The sequence below is a fragment of the Strix aluco genome, chromosome 7, assembly GCF_031877795.1.
Source record: "Strix aluco isolate bStrAlu1 chromosome 7, bStrAlu1.hap1, whole genome shotgun sequence".
Lineage (NCBI taxonomy): Eukaryota > Metazoa > Chordata > Aves > Strigiformes > Strigidae > Strix > Strix aluco.
In genome coordinates, this window is record NC_133937.1 from 37907896 (window position 1) to 37923361 (window position 15466).

Sequence of the window (15466 nt, forward strand, 5' to 3'; positions counted from 1 at the left end):
GATCAAAGGATCTAAAGCCTGGTCTTACAAAGCAAAAAGGAAAAGTAGACTTTCACCTATTATCTCCAGCTTCCTTTGGAAAAACTACATGTTTATGAGATGGGAAAACACTCAGAAACATCAGACAAAGCTCAATTTGTATTTAGCAGTATTTCAATATTCATATGGATTAAGCTTTCTTTACATTTAGAGTAGGCAAAAGGATTTAGATGGAATCACACCATGGAAAATTGTTATTTGGGAATGTAGGAAAAAATTCTATATATAGTCACTGTTTTCAGAGGAGATGTTCTGGGGAGCCATTTTAATATGTACCTACATTATCACATGCCGCTCATGCTCAAATATTCCTTTCCAAAGAAGACCAGGTCAACCATTACTTATTTTGCTAACCACTTCTAGTGAGGCAACGCTTTCTTTTTTAATTAAAAAAAATTCAGACAGAAATGATTTCACCTTTCTCTGCTGTGATCACAAATTTCTTCACCTCCAACATGTCCCTTCCAGGACAGACCCATTAAAAGGAATAACAGTCACCTTTCCTGGTCTGTTTGCAAGACAGCTTGTGCATTTTTCCCAGCTAATCCACAATAAATGTTTAGTGCACTCGCCATCACATGATAGACTATTGTGCTTTTATGATAGCTAAATCACTAATACAGTCTAATGCTTATACTTGCCTATCATACTAATACCTCTGGGCTATATTTCTGACCCAAATACTGACAGGATCTTTGAGTAATCCCTAAATTTCTTTATTGCAGTAAATATTATAAATCCTCTTCAAACATTCTCTTCTCCAATTCCATCCCCAAGAACCACAGTCTTTAAAATTATGTTGAACATTACACAGACATGCAAAACACGGGCCTCAAAAGATTATTTATGCAATTCTCAGAGAATATCTGATTGGCATTATATTGAATTAGCTAACAAACTTAAGGCACATTGGAAAATTTCTTCTTTTGTGAAAGTCAAAATGGGAAGACACGTTTGTGGCTTATAAATAAAGCAGAGAACATTTTAACAAACAAAAACATTTTATTACAACAACATTTTGCTAAAGAATAAAATGTATTCCCAACTGGATACAGTGAGATCTGTGCCATTTGTTTGTTCTGAAGCAGCAAAAGAAAGCTACCAAAAATGTATATGAAAAATAATAAAATCCTGGTCTATAGATCAAGGGCATCTTCCACCATTGTCTTCAAAGAAATCACTAAAAAAAAATAGCCACCATGTTAAGCCCTGGTTGACAATGGACAAAAACCACACCATTGAGAAATTAAATATCAAAAATGCTGATCCTGAACAACTGCAAGCGAAGTCAGAAAGGGAGCTTTGAGCATTTACTACCTCTGAAAAAACAAAACACTTTAATAAGCCCTTGGGTCACATGAGGGACACACAAAAGAAGCCTCGCCCAAACCAAGGGATCTGTGACTGGTGGCCGTGCCCTGCCCAGCTCCAGCACGCACACAGGTGACAATAGGACCAGAAGACCCACCTCCAACCTCCCTTCAGCCCAAGCGCAGGAGCAGCCCCAGGCCTGGGCTCCAAAAACCACCCACATGCCCCTGCCCCAGCCTGTCCTTCCATGGGCACAACCTCGCAGCCCTCTGGCAGAAGGATGTGCTCTTCTCACACCTGCTTCGCAGGAGCCAGGAAACTTTAACTTCAGACCTGCCGCTGGGAACACATCAATATGGATGATTTATCCCATATGCGCCAACCTCAATGGAACAAATAAACTATTCCTGTGCTCCAAGCCAAGCAGAGGTAAACGCCTGTGGGATGGGGCTGTAGGACTTGTGCTTTTCCTTGCAGCCATGGGGCAGATGTCCTCTTTGGAGGGCTCTGCTGGCCCCTCTTCTTGCTGACCAAGAGCTGCCATCAACCCCCACAGTCCAGGAGCCGTGGAGCTGGGCAGCCTCCCACGCCATTGCAGCAGCAAAGGAAATGTTATACCCCCAGTGAATCAAGACATGAATAAGAAATGATCGGAATAAAATATTTATGGTTGGGCAGTAAGGGTCTTTTACTTTTCTTTTTTTGGCACTCTTAAAAGCAGCGCCTATGCAAATTCCCGTAACTCCGTCGCTATTTCTGAATTCAGACCCTGCCAGCAATGGCCAAGAGAGGACATGGAGGCACCGGGGCACAACCCAACATAACGGATCTCATCTGGACTTCCTGGGAGCGGAGGTGGTTCCCGACGTGAGTGGGAGATGAAGGACTGTGGGACAGGCGGAAAATTTATCCTCCCTTTATCTTCTAATTCCAGAGGTATTTGGGGGAAAAAACCACACGCACAAAAGAAAAAAAAAAAAAGAAAAAAGAGCTGATCAAGAGATTAAATGCTCTGGTATTTCAGATCACGTGAAAAATGCAGAGTTTTGACTTAATACCCTGAGTTTCCGTTTAGTGTTGATCTAATATATGGTAAATTTTGCTGTGATAAAATGACTACATAAGAATTCTGCTCTGAAAAAAATGTAATGACAGAGTAGAAGAAAGGTGGGCCCATAGTTTAAACACCACTTTCAAAAATGGATGGCATGAAATCTGGTTCTGGAAACAACTCACAGTGGATATGAAACAAGCATCTTACACAGTGCTAGAAAGTGCCGTTTTCGTCCCATGAGGAGAGTCTGTTTTACACATAAAACCCATGATAAGAAATCAGGATGCTAAATCTGCAACACAACTGTGTAAACAACATTTTTTGGTGTCTGCTGCACTGACTCGGGAGAGGTTGGATGTGAAATTTAATTCACATTGATTTAAAACGTTTCATTACAAATTCTGAAAGCAAGTTGCTGGAAGAATTACTCAGTGCAACAAAATAGTGAAGACTGGTTTTAGTTTTGCTTTTTATTATTTTAAAATACTTTTCAATTACGAGTTTAAATCTTGTTTGGAAATCTTGTATTGGAAAAAATGACTTTTAATGTAGCAAAATGTTGAAGTTTTCTCCCAAATCATCTCCTTCTGGGAGAGAGCAGAAGTGAAACAACGTAGTGAATATGCCAAATGTCATTTTTGGCAAAAATGTAAGGTGCATCAGTATTGGAAAGGCTATTTCTCATTTAAAGGCAAAGGAATCCTACCCCAGTAGTGAAAAATCCTCTAGAGAACAAACATATCTCATGTTAATGGAGAGAGCAGGTATCAAGACACCCAGCCTTTATACTTCGTTCCGCCACTGTCAGCAAGTAAATTGCTTAATTTCTTACTCGCAGATTCCCCTTCCATCAAAGAGGCATATAATAATATACACCTATCACATTCAGATGGTGTTAAGATTAATCAGTGTTTGTCATATGTTTTCAGGTGACAAGGTACCAAAGCTACCGGGAGGATAAATGCCTCTGCCCTCACTGCCTGGGCTTTCAAGGACCATGTGTGATTGTGCCTAATGACCCCCAAAGCTCGGGAAGCCTTTTCTGAACACTGTCCTCCTATGTTCAGCTTGCAGGACGCCAGGGAAGCAGAAACGAGCTGGTGCTAAACTATACTGTGGTATACCATGGATGCTATGGAGAGGAAAAGGAATAGCACGCACAGTGAATAATGCATGCAAACACACACGCACAAATTAAAAAAAAAAAATTGGGATAAGAAAAGCAGGAAGAAAATGTTCCAAATCCTTGGAAATTACTGCATTTGCTAAAATTTGGCTCTGCAAAAATTTCTCTCACAGTGGCAATAAGCACTCTGCCTAGATGGACTTTCTAACAGTCTCCTGAAATTAGAGGAGTACAAAGAGAAAATTAGCAGGATTGTGCCGGAATCATTTTCAATAATCAAAGGAACAGAACAGCATCTGAAAGCACTCAGCGCTTGAAGCCATGCCACATGCTTTTACCAATTTCCAAACCAAAAGCATAGATGCTTTGTAACTTCAACAAAACACTCTCAAATACCAACTTGGTGCATTACAACAAAACACTCTTAAGATCAGCCGATTATTAAACAATCATTGCCTCATGTAACTCTGTATTTTGATGACTTTAAAGCAAAAAAGAAAAGCTTACATCCATTTGTAACTCAACCCCCCTGGCGCTGGGATAGAAATGTGCCGTAACCGTTGGCTCACAGGCGTTACAAGCTACAGGAATGCACTAGCACACGCCGCCTCCAAATGTTACGCACAAACTGGAATCTGTAACTGGGTTCAATTGCCGTTCCCACCGGCTACACACAAATGGGCCCATGCATATGGAAAATAAAAGGTCAATATCGTACCTAAATAAATGTGGAGGCACAGCAAAGGAGCCTACCTCCCATGCCAAATAAAGCAGACGTTTACTCTCAAAACTGATAACGCAGTATTGCGGTGCTGTTCCGAGTGATTTCCCAAGAATCCCCCCAAACCCCACACGTCAACGTGATGAGAGAGGATGCAAAGCCTCTTCCACTCACACCTGCTGGCGTCGTGCTGAGAAGGCGCACGGAGGCATTTCACATAATGAAACTACAGTGACCTTTTACTTGATCACTGCGGACCTGACCGCTTGCCTCTCTGCTGCTTTTCTGTGCTCGGAAGGAATTTGGTGTAGGAGACAGGCTCCTTCCCACCCTCCCAGTCAGCTAGCGCCGCATCTCAAATCACTGCCATGTGCCAACAACTCTGCAGCTGGAGGCATTTCACCTGTCTTTCACTGAAGGGCACCCAGCCTCCAATTACCTTGTATTAATTGCAGAATAAAGTGGGTGCAGAAGCACCCTGGTGAGCATGCAGTAACTTGTCACCTCATGTTATCCTGCTCCCCTGGCAAAGCCCTAGTGATTTGCTGTCAGGATGAAAATCGAATTACAGGTAACAAATACAGGAAGCTAGCAATCACCTAAAATACACTCACAGTTAAAAACAAGAAGCCCAGCTGTAAAACACACTTTGAGCCATTGGAATGAGCCCTACAAGCTCTTGAAACTTCAATCAGAAACAATTTGGCCTTCAAGTATGGGGAGACTCCAATAAAAGTTAGCAGAAACAGCACTGTCACATTCCTGCATCAACAAAGGGATAATAAAAATATCAGATGTATCCCTACACTACAAAACTACACGCTTTCAAAGACTACCAAATAAAAATCAATCTGGATGCTGAACGGCAGTCTAAAAGCCAGTAGACAAGGTTCATTGGGCACATCCCTCAACTATTGGCAAAGATCTAATCTACGAATGCTCTTAAAAATAATCCTCTAGAAATCACATCAAGCACCTTGTCTCCAAAACGGGGTATTAGACTTTGAGGTCAAATCTCATCATTTTTAATAAGAATTCAGGATCAAGATTTAAATAGCATATGTAATGAAAAGCATGGGAATTATATCTGTCCCAGAAAGCAGCAGAGAAATCCATTGTTAAATGAATATATATTGTAATTCTGAACTCTGCCATGCATGTCTGGGCTTTGCATAAAAAATAATTAATTACTAGATTGTAACACAGTCCTGAGGAGATAAACAGGCTGGGGTTCAGGGTGTCTCTCTGCCTTACTTCCCCTGATGATGCCAAGAGCTTGAAACACATACTTGCCTTGAAGACCCAAGGCAGATAAAAACCAAAACCAAATCAAACCAGGAGAAAATATTACTTTAGCTAAAAAATATTTATGCGTTGCTTTTAAAAAGATTGGTATTTTGTATTATTGTATTGCAATAATCAAATATCAAACGTGGAGGGACCACATCTGCAGGTAGGCCTTACTGTGGCCCCTCAGCATCCATGGGGACGGTTATGGGGGATGGCTGCTCCCTGATGGGATTGACACCGAGGCCGAAGCTCCCAGCCCTACATCCCTTGCTTAGGTTCATTTACTGATTCAAATACCTGTTATCAGCAGGAAGCGACACTGTGTTCTCTCAAAAATGGATGTCAATCTATAACTATAGGCTATTTTGTGAACTGAAGCTGTTTATTAGTAAGTTTTGAGGTGCTAGATGGCAGCAGAGAGTGTTTTGTTTTAAAAAAATAAAAAGACAATCTAAAAAAAGAGAAAAATTAATAGTGTTAAACTAATGGGCTATATAAAAATGTCAGTAAGAAATGATCAATGTCGTTTAATTTTAAGGCAACAAAAATGCACAGCCAACTCTAGAAAACTTGCTCTTTGAAGAAAGCCCTCAGATATAAAAGTCGTAATGAAAATCTTCACTGTTTTGGCACTTCGATCTATTACATCTGTTTGTGGATACCAAGAAATATAAAAGAAAAGTTGTGTAATGTGTTCCTCTGCAGCTTTATTTTAGTATAGCCAGATGTCCTACTCCTGTCAAAATATTTACTAGTAAATATTCAGTAGAATCAGAATCAAACCTAAAAGCCTGGTCCAGATCCAAACATCATCAGTCCTTAAAAGATTCTAATTTAGCAGTTAGATATGAGTTTCTTCTGATATTTTGAGGGCAAATCCATCCTGTTCTCATCTGTCTCGAAGGACTGATCATTTCCCATCACATGTTTGGAAGAGATAAAGCAGTCAACTTCCACCCTCTGGATGCTGGAGGTGGCTTCTGCAGCATTCCCAAACTCCAGAGCTTGGGAATAGGCGACAGGGCTGCCCCGAGGCTGCCGCTCCCAACAACGCGGCTTCTCGGTGCTTATTCTGGGGATATTATAATTTTTTTGAGTAATCTTTAAATGCGAGGGGGGGTGGGGGGGGATGATTTAGAGTAACGAGAAAAAAACCCAGATATAATGACAACATGTTAATCCCTAAACCAGTTAATTTAAATGGGAAGTGTGGTAAGGATGAAAATTAAGTTGATGGTATTGAAGTCATCAGCTGTAATTGTTTCTTAATTAATGACATGAAGTTATAAAGCGTGTTACATGGAACCTTGTCTTAAGGCTGGGGAAAATGGGAAAACACAAGGCAGAATTAAGAGTCAGATACATATTAAATTACCATAAATGTGGGCTTAAACACGAGGAGAACACAACAGAAGTATTTTTCTCTATTCCCGTGCATACAGCACTCAAGTCTCAGGGAAAAGGGGAGCTCTCTCTTTCTTGCAGTAGCTTGAGTCACATATCTATTACCAAAAAGTTGCATACCAAATTAATGAAATTTTTGTCTGTAACCTTATCTAAATGTGTCCTACTCTTTACCGGGTGCCTGGGGGATTTTGTCAGGCTGGCTTCATATCTGGCTCAAGTCCTAAATCTTGTCATGCGTATCCCTCTATGGCACATCACAGGAGACAGACTGCGTGTAAGTGAACGTATAGGAAAAAAATCTACACAGAACTGCCAGACTATTTGAGCAGCCTATGCCTCCACGCTCTAAGGACAACAGCATTCCTGCAGATACGAGCTACCCAGTACCTCTGTCACAAAGCACAAATACAGAGAGATCTTGATTCAAGTAAAAGGGTTGAAAATCGTGGAGTAAGGTCCATAAGCTTGAATAATGCCTGTGAACTCACTGAGGTTGCTTGAACTTTCTTCATCCATAGGACTCTGTCCTATTTTCTGAAAATCTTAAAATTTTAACAAAACCTATTAATGACAAGTAATTCCTAAACCTGCTATGCCTCTATCAGCGAATGGGTAATTAAAAGCACTGCTGGATGGCATACTTTTCATTGCTCACATTGGTAAAACGAGGTGTAATCCTGCTTTGGTATGAATTTGAAGTAATGTTTTGAAACCTCCATACAGGTCAAAGAATTTCATACGGACTCTCACAAGAACAAAACATCAGGAGCAGCCAGACAGATCTTCAGTTAGCATAAATCAGCACAGGGTGCAACGGCAGAGGATCTGACAAGCTAACTCTGCCTTTTCTCTAGGCAAAATGGGGTAAGCAATCCTTCCTTAAAAGCCTGATAGTTTATGTGCTTTGAGGTGGAAACTTAAAAAAAAATATAGAAAGCTTTATTGTTGCGGGGAAATCCTTGTACTGTGTTTTATATTCATGGAACAAAGAAACTCAAATCCACTAGAAAAAAAAAAAGGCCTATATTTATTCTAAATAAGTCCCTTTTACTCAGGACAAGCAGTTTCTTCCACATTTGATATCATCTTTAACTCATTGTTTCTCGTCAAATGACTAGTGGTGATAAGAATTTCCTGAGATAATAAGATTCTATTTCTAAGCAGTAAAAATAAGTATTATCAGATGCTACTTGGCATTCAAATTTGCAAGAATGGAAGAAAATTCCCCCACCCAAATATCAAAGGTATTCATGTTGGCCACTGTTTATACAAAGGAGCAAGAATTGGAGGCAGGCACTTTCCAGAGTTGCCCAGTCACTGCCGAGACCCTCAGACACGCAATGGTCTGGAAGAGAAGTGTTGAGCATTGAAACAACTCATTTTCTGACATTACACATACCACAGTATCTTATATCTGATTATTTCCTACACAATACCGTGTTAACAAAACACTAAGGCCTGGAAAACAAGAGGACACCAGAATTCAGGTTGCTTGTACAACTTTCATTTTGACTGCCTTGTAGTTTTTAAGCACATTTTCCCATCTGCTTCCACAAGCAAGTTCCTCTGTTATTTTAGCCCAAATAGACTGTAGTTGTTGAATGAGAACCTATTCCATATTCCGCTGTTATTGGTTTGTGAGCCCAGACCTCAAGGACACACTGTTCAAATACTGCTGAAAAGCCAGAACCATTACAATTCTTCAGGGGCATTTCTAAAGGGGGTTGACTTTTTTTTTTTTTTAATAAGAAAGTGCACCACAAGCAAGAATTGACAGTGCAAATATTAAGTCCACTTTTATGGATGAGAAACTGAAATAAACATCAGGTAAAAAGCACCCCTGCCATAGATCCAGGTTTATATTTACCAGTGTACCTAGCATTACATAGTATATTTATTCAAACATTACTGGATATGGTTTGCATTGACTTCCATCACAGGTGGAAATGTGGAATACAGAATTTCTGTCCACCCTTGAAATGACTTAACCAGCCTCAGGCAGCCATGGTCAAGATAACTTTGTTGATGATGAAACCATCCTTTCCTTCCCCAAATTCCCTCCTCCATTTCATAAACCCCTTCCCACCTTTGCAAAAACATGAGCCAGCTTTAGGCTCCCACCAGAGCTACCACCCTTCTCCTACCCACTCTGCTCCCCGCTCCATTCACATCATGCTCCCCAGCACCTTTCCAGCATCCTGCTATACCTTCAGCGAGAAAACCAGACCACTAACCCAGCAGAAAATTCTCCAGATTTTTGGTTGTTGGGTTATTTATGGCTGGTTCAGCAACTGCAGCTGGGAAAGCTCCCTAACTCAGGAATTCAGAGTGATGACCAGACACATGCATGGATGTGCAGCACTAGGGCCACGTTGTCTCCCGACTGCTGCAGGACACGTGGATTTTGCTCTGAGTAGCAGCAGCTGATGTCAGCTCCTTTTCAGATCATATGTGCTTTGTTGTAACCACCAGGTGCTCTATGCTGTCAACTCTTCAGAGCACACGACCTCCTTAACGAGGGCTTGGTCAAAATCCAGCAAACAACGGACACCACCACAAACAAATAACAAGCAATCAACTGAACTGGCTGCTGCAGGAACAAAGGCATTTCCTAGTTCATCTTGTGTTTCCTGCTTCAGCCTGAAAATGCACGTACGTCACTGAAGTGCTCCTGTTTCTTTTCCTTTGAATGGCCACAAAAATCAATGGGGAAAACATGAGAATGGAGAGAAAACCACCATCCCAACTGGTCAGCGTATCACGGGAAGATGCTTATTCAAGGTTTTCAAGACAAACTATTGTGTCAAACAACGCAGACCTACCCAAGAGGCATCAGTATCCACAATGGTGTCCCACTCCCACTGATAAACAAGGGTATGTGGAGGGTTAAGGCCACACATGGATACTATAGTGACTGGACGGTAAATACTTGAGGAATTCCTACAGGAAATATGAAGTGCGGGTAGCACTCGAGAAGCCTCATCCAAAGAGGACACTAGGGTGCCACTCAGAATATAAGTCAGTAAGTCAAAAAGCCAAGAGACTCATGCATTAAGCACTGAAAGTATTATGTGACTGTGCTGGCATTTATTGGCCATTAGACATATCAAAGGACTTGAAAGAAAACAAAGAATATGAATGGCTTGTTTGGCACTGCAAACTTTGCTAGTTTGCAAGGTACAGACAGTTTTGGTGGCACAAACTGACGTGTAAGGACATGATTTCCCACTGGATAATAAGAAATCCTGAAGCAAAAACTCTATCAGAAAATGTCTGGGCTCACTTGGCCTTGCAATTATTTTTCTCTTTGCACTTCTTTCATCTCAGGGCTGCCACTTTTGAGGCCTATGTTGAAAGCTCAACTGACTCATAAATTATGTCAGGGAAAACTTTAACCTATAAAGCCAGACATTAAAATTTCATGGCAGTGGTGTTGAAGACAGCAGGCTAGCGCAGTTGCAATGGTATGGAGCAGAGGCAGCACTTGTGATCATCAGAGAGGAATTCAGTGGTGTTAGGAAACCCGTGTTTTACACACAGACAAGACACTGCCATCCTGTATCCTGGATGTGCTACCACTACTGCCTCATCCCTGTTAAGTTTTGACATTTCATGAGGAAATAACAACACAACCTTGCACGCTGCCATAGCACCTTCTCCTCTGGCTTTCCACCCAGACTGTTCCCAAAGACACTGCCAACAACTGCGAAGGGCTGCTCCTCACTCCCTGTCTAGCTCCTGGTAGTACTTTTTAACCATATTCACAGAAGCAAAGGATAAAGAACAGCTGAGCAAGCAGCGGGCTGGGCAGCAGAAATGATGCTTCAAGTTATTTCCTTGCCCAGGAATGCCTTGTGTGAGCACCAGAGCCCCAAAGGGAGCGATGGATGCCATGCGCCAGGAGTGCCACCATCTTCTGAGCTTGGGGTTTCTTGGAGGTATTGCTGCACACCTTGTTCTGCCACAGGTAGCACAGAAAAAAAGTTACAACTTTATCTCTCTCTGTTGTTGTTTCCTAAATGAATGGCAGGTGAGATTCTGCCCTGAGGGTTTGAAATTGCTGCTGGGAGAGTCACACACTGCAACAAGCCACCTTGACCAGGGTGTTGCCCAGCCAGAGGCACAACCATCTGTGGCTGGATTCTGCAGCTGAACCTTCCCTTCAGCAAAATAGCCAAGGAAAACAGCCTAACAGCAATATTGCACATCTTGCCTACGCTCTGTCAGCTTAGCAGAGCATGCCACGGTTCCTCCTCAACCTGGAGCTTCACTTACTTTCTGCTGCCCAGAGGGAGGCAGAGGAGGTTGGGAGCACTGAGGAAGAGCAGGAAGAAACTGCCAGGCTTACAAGACAAGAAGTAACAGACATACCTGTAGGATCATGCAGTTGGAGAGCGTCATGACAAATTAATATCAGGGTGGTCATGAAGGACAGAATGATTGAATCACAGCCTGGTTTAGGTTGGAAGGGACCTTAAAGACCATCTAGTCCCAACCCTTCCACCACAGGCAGGGACACCTTCCACTAGCCCAGGTTGCCCAAAGCCCCGTCCAACCTGGCCTTGAACCCTTCCAGGGAGGGGGCAGCCACAGCTTCTCTGGGCAACCTGTGCCAGGGACTCACCACCCTCACAGGGAAGAATTTCTTCCCTAGATCTCATCTAAATCTGCCCTCTGTCAGTTTAAAACCGTGACCCCTCACCCTATCCCTACACCCCTGATCAAGAGTCCCTCCCCCCTTCCTGTAGCCCCTTTAAGTCCTGGGAGGCTGCTCTAAGGTCTCCCCGGAGCCTTCTCTTCTCCAGCTGAACACCCCCAACTCTCTCAGCCTGTCCTCACAGGGGAGCTGCTCCAGCCCCACAAGCATCTTCGTGGCCTCCTCTAGACCTGCTCGAGCAGGTCTGTGTCCTTCTGATGTTGGTGCCCCCAGAGCTGGACACAGCACTGCAGGGGGGTCTCACGAGAGCAGAGGGGGAGAATCCCCTCCCTCGCCCTGCTGCCCACACTGCTCTGGATGCAGCCCAGCACACGGTTGGCTTTCTGGGCTGCCAGCGCACGTTGCTGGCTCACAGTTGGTTTTCCATCCACTGATACCCCCAAGTCCTTCTCCTTGGGGCTGCTCTCCATCCACTCCTCACCCAGCCTGGATTTGTGCTTGGGATTGCCCCGACCCATGGGCAGGACCTTGCCCTTGGCCTTGTTGAACTCCATGAGGTTTGCATGTCCCACCTCTCCCATCCCTCTGGATGACATCCCAGCCCTCCAGCAAGGGGAAACTTATTTCTCACAGCACCTAATTTTGAGGGCCAGTTGTCTGAGCTCCTGCTCTCACTCTCCTTGTGCAGGCTTTGTCCTTGCTCTGATTCACTCTGTGCTTACCGTCCCCTAACCTGCTGCTTCCCCTTTGCAGGCCTGCACTCGGGCAGAGGTCCCCACCTCACCCCCACCACCCCTCTGCCCAGAGGAGCGTTACAGAGCACACGACACGACTCTCAGCTGTGTTAGCTGCGCTCACTTCATTTCTTTCAAAGGCTGAGGAATTGTCCCAAATTTGGGAACAATAACAGGCACACTCCTGACACCACAGCAACTCTGCTGCAAAATTCAGACCCTTTTTATCCGAAACGGAGCAGGCGGGTACCGTGGTTTCCACGCTGCATGGCTGCAGGATTGCAGCTCTGCTTTGTTTCAAACACAGCAAAAATAACATCCCTCTCCATCTCCCGCTCAGACACGGCTTCACAATTTTTGCTGGATTTTTTTTTTTTTTTTTTTTTTTAAGTTCACCCTGAGGTAAAAAGCTCATCATGGAATGGAAAATTTCAGCTCAAACAAATTTAAAATATGGCAAAATTACAAGCTAATGGGAACAGGATCTGAACTAAGGGGTGCTGGACAAGTCTAACTAAACACAGCACTAGCAGCTCCACCTCTAAAGCATATTTTGATCTGCTACGTAATTGGACACAATTCCACAAACAGGAATTCTGTAAACCACCCTATATATATTATTTTCAAAAGCTCCAGCCATTCACTGGGTACATCTTTCCACCCACATGGATCCAATTACAGAATAGGCACCCAAACTCTCTGGGACAACCAGAAAAGAAAGAAACGGGTAAGCCATGATCACTCTGACTTTACTTCATTCAGATCGGCATCACAAACCCGCTTAATTCTTAACAGACTACTCTAAATGTCTTTACTCCGGGCTGTTGCCCTAAGATTCCTTTATCCCCTCAAATCTGCACCTTTATCTCACCCGTACTCTTCTACAGAGCAAAATCTGTTACCTGGTGCAAAAAGCTCACCTCTTCAAAACAGCCTGCTTAGAGCAAAAAGTAACGCTGTCACACAAAGATGTCATAACTATATATTAAAAAAAACCAGAGGAACTGGTCAAGCTGAGTAATGCAATGAGACTGAACTGCTTCTCTTCCTGGAAGACTCATAAATCTGCCTATAAAGGCTATGAACCAGTGTTTTCAAAGATATCACCATCCTTGCATGGCTTGGATTATTTTTCCATGCCAGATGCACATTTAACAAAGTAATACAAACATTGCAGCTTCTTAATATACTCTTTTAATACCATGACAGTTTGTAAGCTATTTCCCTCAACATGTGACTAGTTATGTTTTCAGTAAGCCCGCATGAAGAAGCAGCCGTTTGGCAGTATGGATGGTGATTACAACATGCAGCCCGAGGCTATTTCACCTCCAGACCTGCCACCGTCCTGCTGCACGGAATAAAGCCCCTTCCTAGCAAACTCTCCAAGGGTTTGTGTTGTGAATTATAAAAGGGATGGTACAGTATATGCAACTTCATAAAAACCACAGAAATCCACCTGTGTACTGCAAAACATTTAGCTTGTCATCAGGTAAATATAGCTCTGTACCCATTCACTTTTTAAAAGAGAAAAGCTGCACAAGTGCTTCCACAGAACGGGAACTCCTGAAAAGCAACTTCTTTGGACCCCGCTGCACTTGGTTGATGGAACACTAGCGATTCTTCTCACTGAACACCATTCTGCTAGCAAAGACTCCTCTCCTCAGTCTGCTGAAGTAGTTCCCTAATTTCTCATCATCTTTCACTGATTGCTCCATAAACCTTTCAAGACAAAACCAAGAGAAATGCTCATTTTTTTCAGAGTGTGTTTTCACAGCAGCTGGCGCGACCCCTCTTCAGTGCTTTACTATGCTACAATCCGAGATTAAGAGCCTATAATAAAAAATAGCCATCAGAGATGTCAGCATGCTATATTACTGTCCTACAAGCCCAGCATTTTGGCAAACGCTAAGCTTTCTGCAAGGTAATTTTTACAGTGTTGCTTACACTCAGTCCTAATCTGTTGTTTATAAATACAACACAACAGTGTCTTACTATAGCAAATCCCACAAAACAAGTGGCAAATGACAAAATATGCTTAAAAAAGTTGTCTTTTGCACATTTACAGATTAGAAAAGAATATCTTCTGACCAAGAAAGAAGAAAAAAGCTCATATATCAGAGGAAAATAATCTAAACTTCAATCACATCTAAAGCTCCGTTAGCAGGTTCGTTGTACGATCCTTTTGAATTTCTTGTACACTCAGCAACTAGATCTGATAGTAAACATCAAACCAGGAAGGCAGCTTTTGAAAAATCCAGGCTCAGCTGATACAACTCTTTTAAGTCAAGTTCAAAGTAAATTTTGAAGATGAGATAGTGTACCACACCTGAGTGTTTATGACATTCAATAGGAGAAATATGCAGCTCCCCACTGCAGTGTACCCTGCACACTCCTTCCTACCTCTCATCTTCTCTGCCGACCCCCTTCAAAATTAACAGAGCAAAATTAATAAAGCTAAGTAACTCATGACAAGTTTAAAGCAACAGCAAAGGACTACTACTTTGGCATGCAAGAGTAAGCAATATTTAACACACAAAAATCAAGGCAAAAGCCACCCTGTCTTGCTGATCAGCATTTTACACTCACTGGAAACTCCACAAAGCCCCACACATTTTGCTTGAATGGACGCAGCACAATTCCCCTGTGAGCTCTACGCTTTCATCCACGAGCAAAACCTGTTTCACCCTATTTGCATTCATGTAATACTGCAAATTGTTACCCTGCAGGCCACTATCCATCTCCTGAAGAGCAGATGAACACTGGAACTCTTTAAGAGACATAAATTAAGATATTCTTCCTAAAATAACACTCTGTTGTGCTTTTGCTGCTAGTAAAACTTGCAGAAGTGTTGGTCTGCATAGGAGAATTATTGGAGCGTTACACCAAAAAGTCAGAGCTTGTTTGCCATCACTTGATTTCTATCATAAGTAACTTACATTATGTGAGCTGCAATAAAAAACATTACCTAAAACCATTTTCTGCTGGAAAACTAAAACAGAAGGTAAAAGTCACCCATGCTGTGACACTGTAACATACTACTACTAAAGAATGATTTACAGCAAATCTGCTTTATCACCACACACCAGCAAAAGAAAAGCTGTTCCAACAATACACCCAAAACTGTAAG

General features: G+C 42.5%; 1 protein-coding gene across 5 annotated transcripts in view; it reads right to left on the bottom strand.

The window, feature by feature from the left end:
• CTBP2 (C-terminal binding protein 2) overlaps positions 1-15466 on the bottom strand; it is a 143621-nt gene that overhangs the window by 48134 nt on the left and 80021 nt on the right. The window lies entirely within an intron of this gene.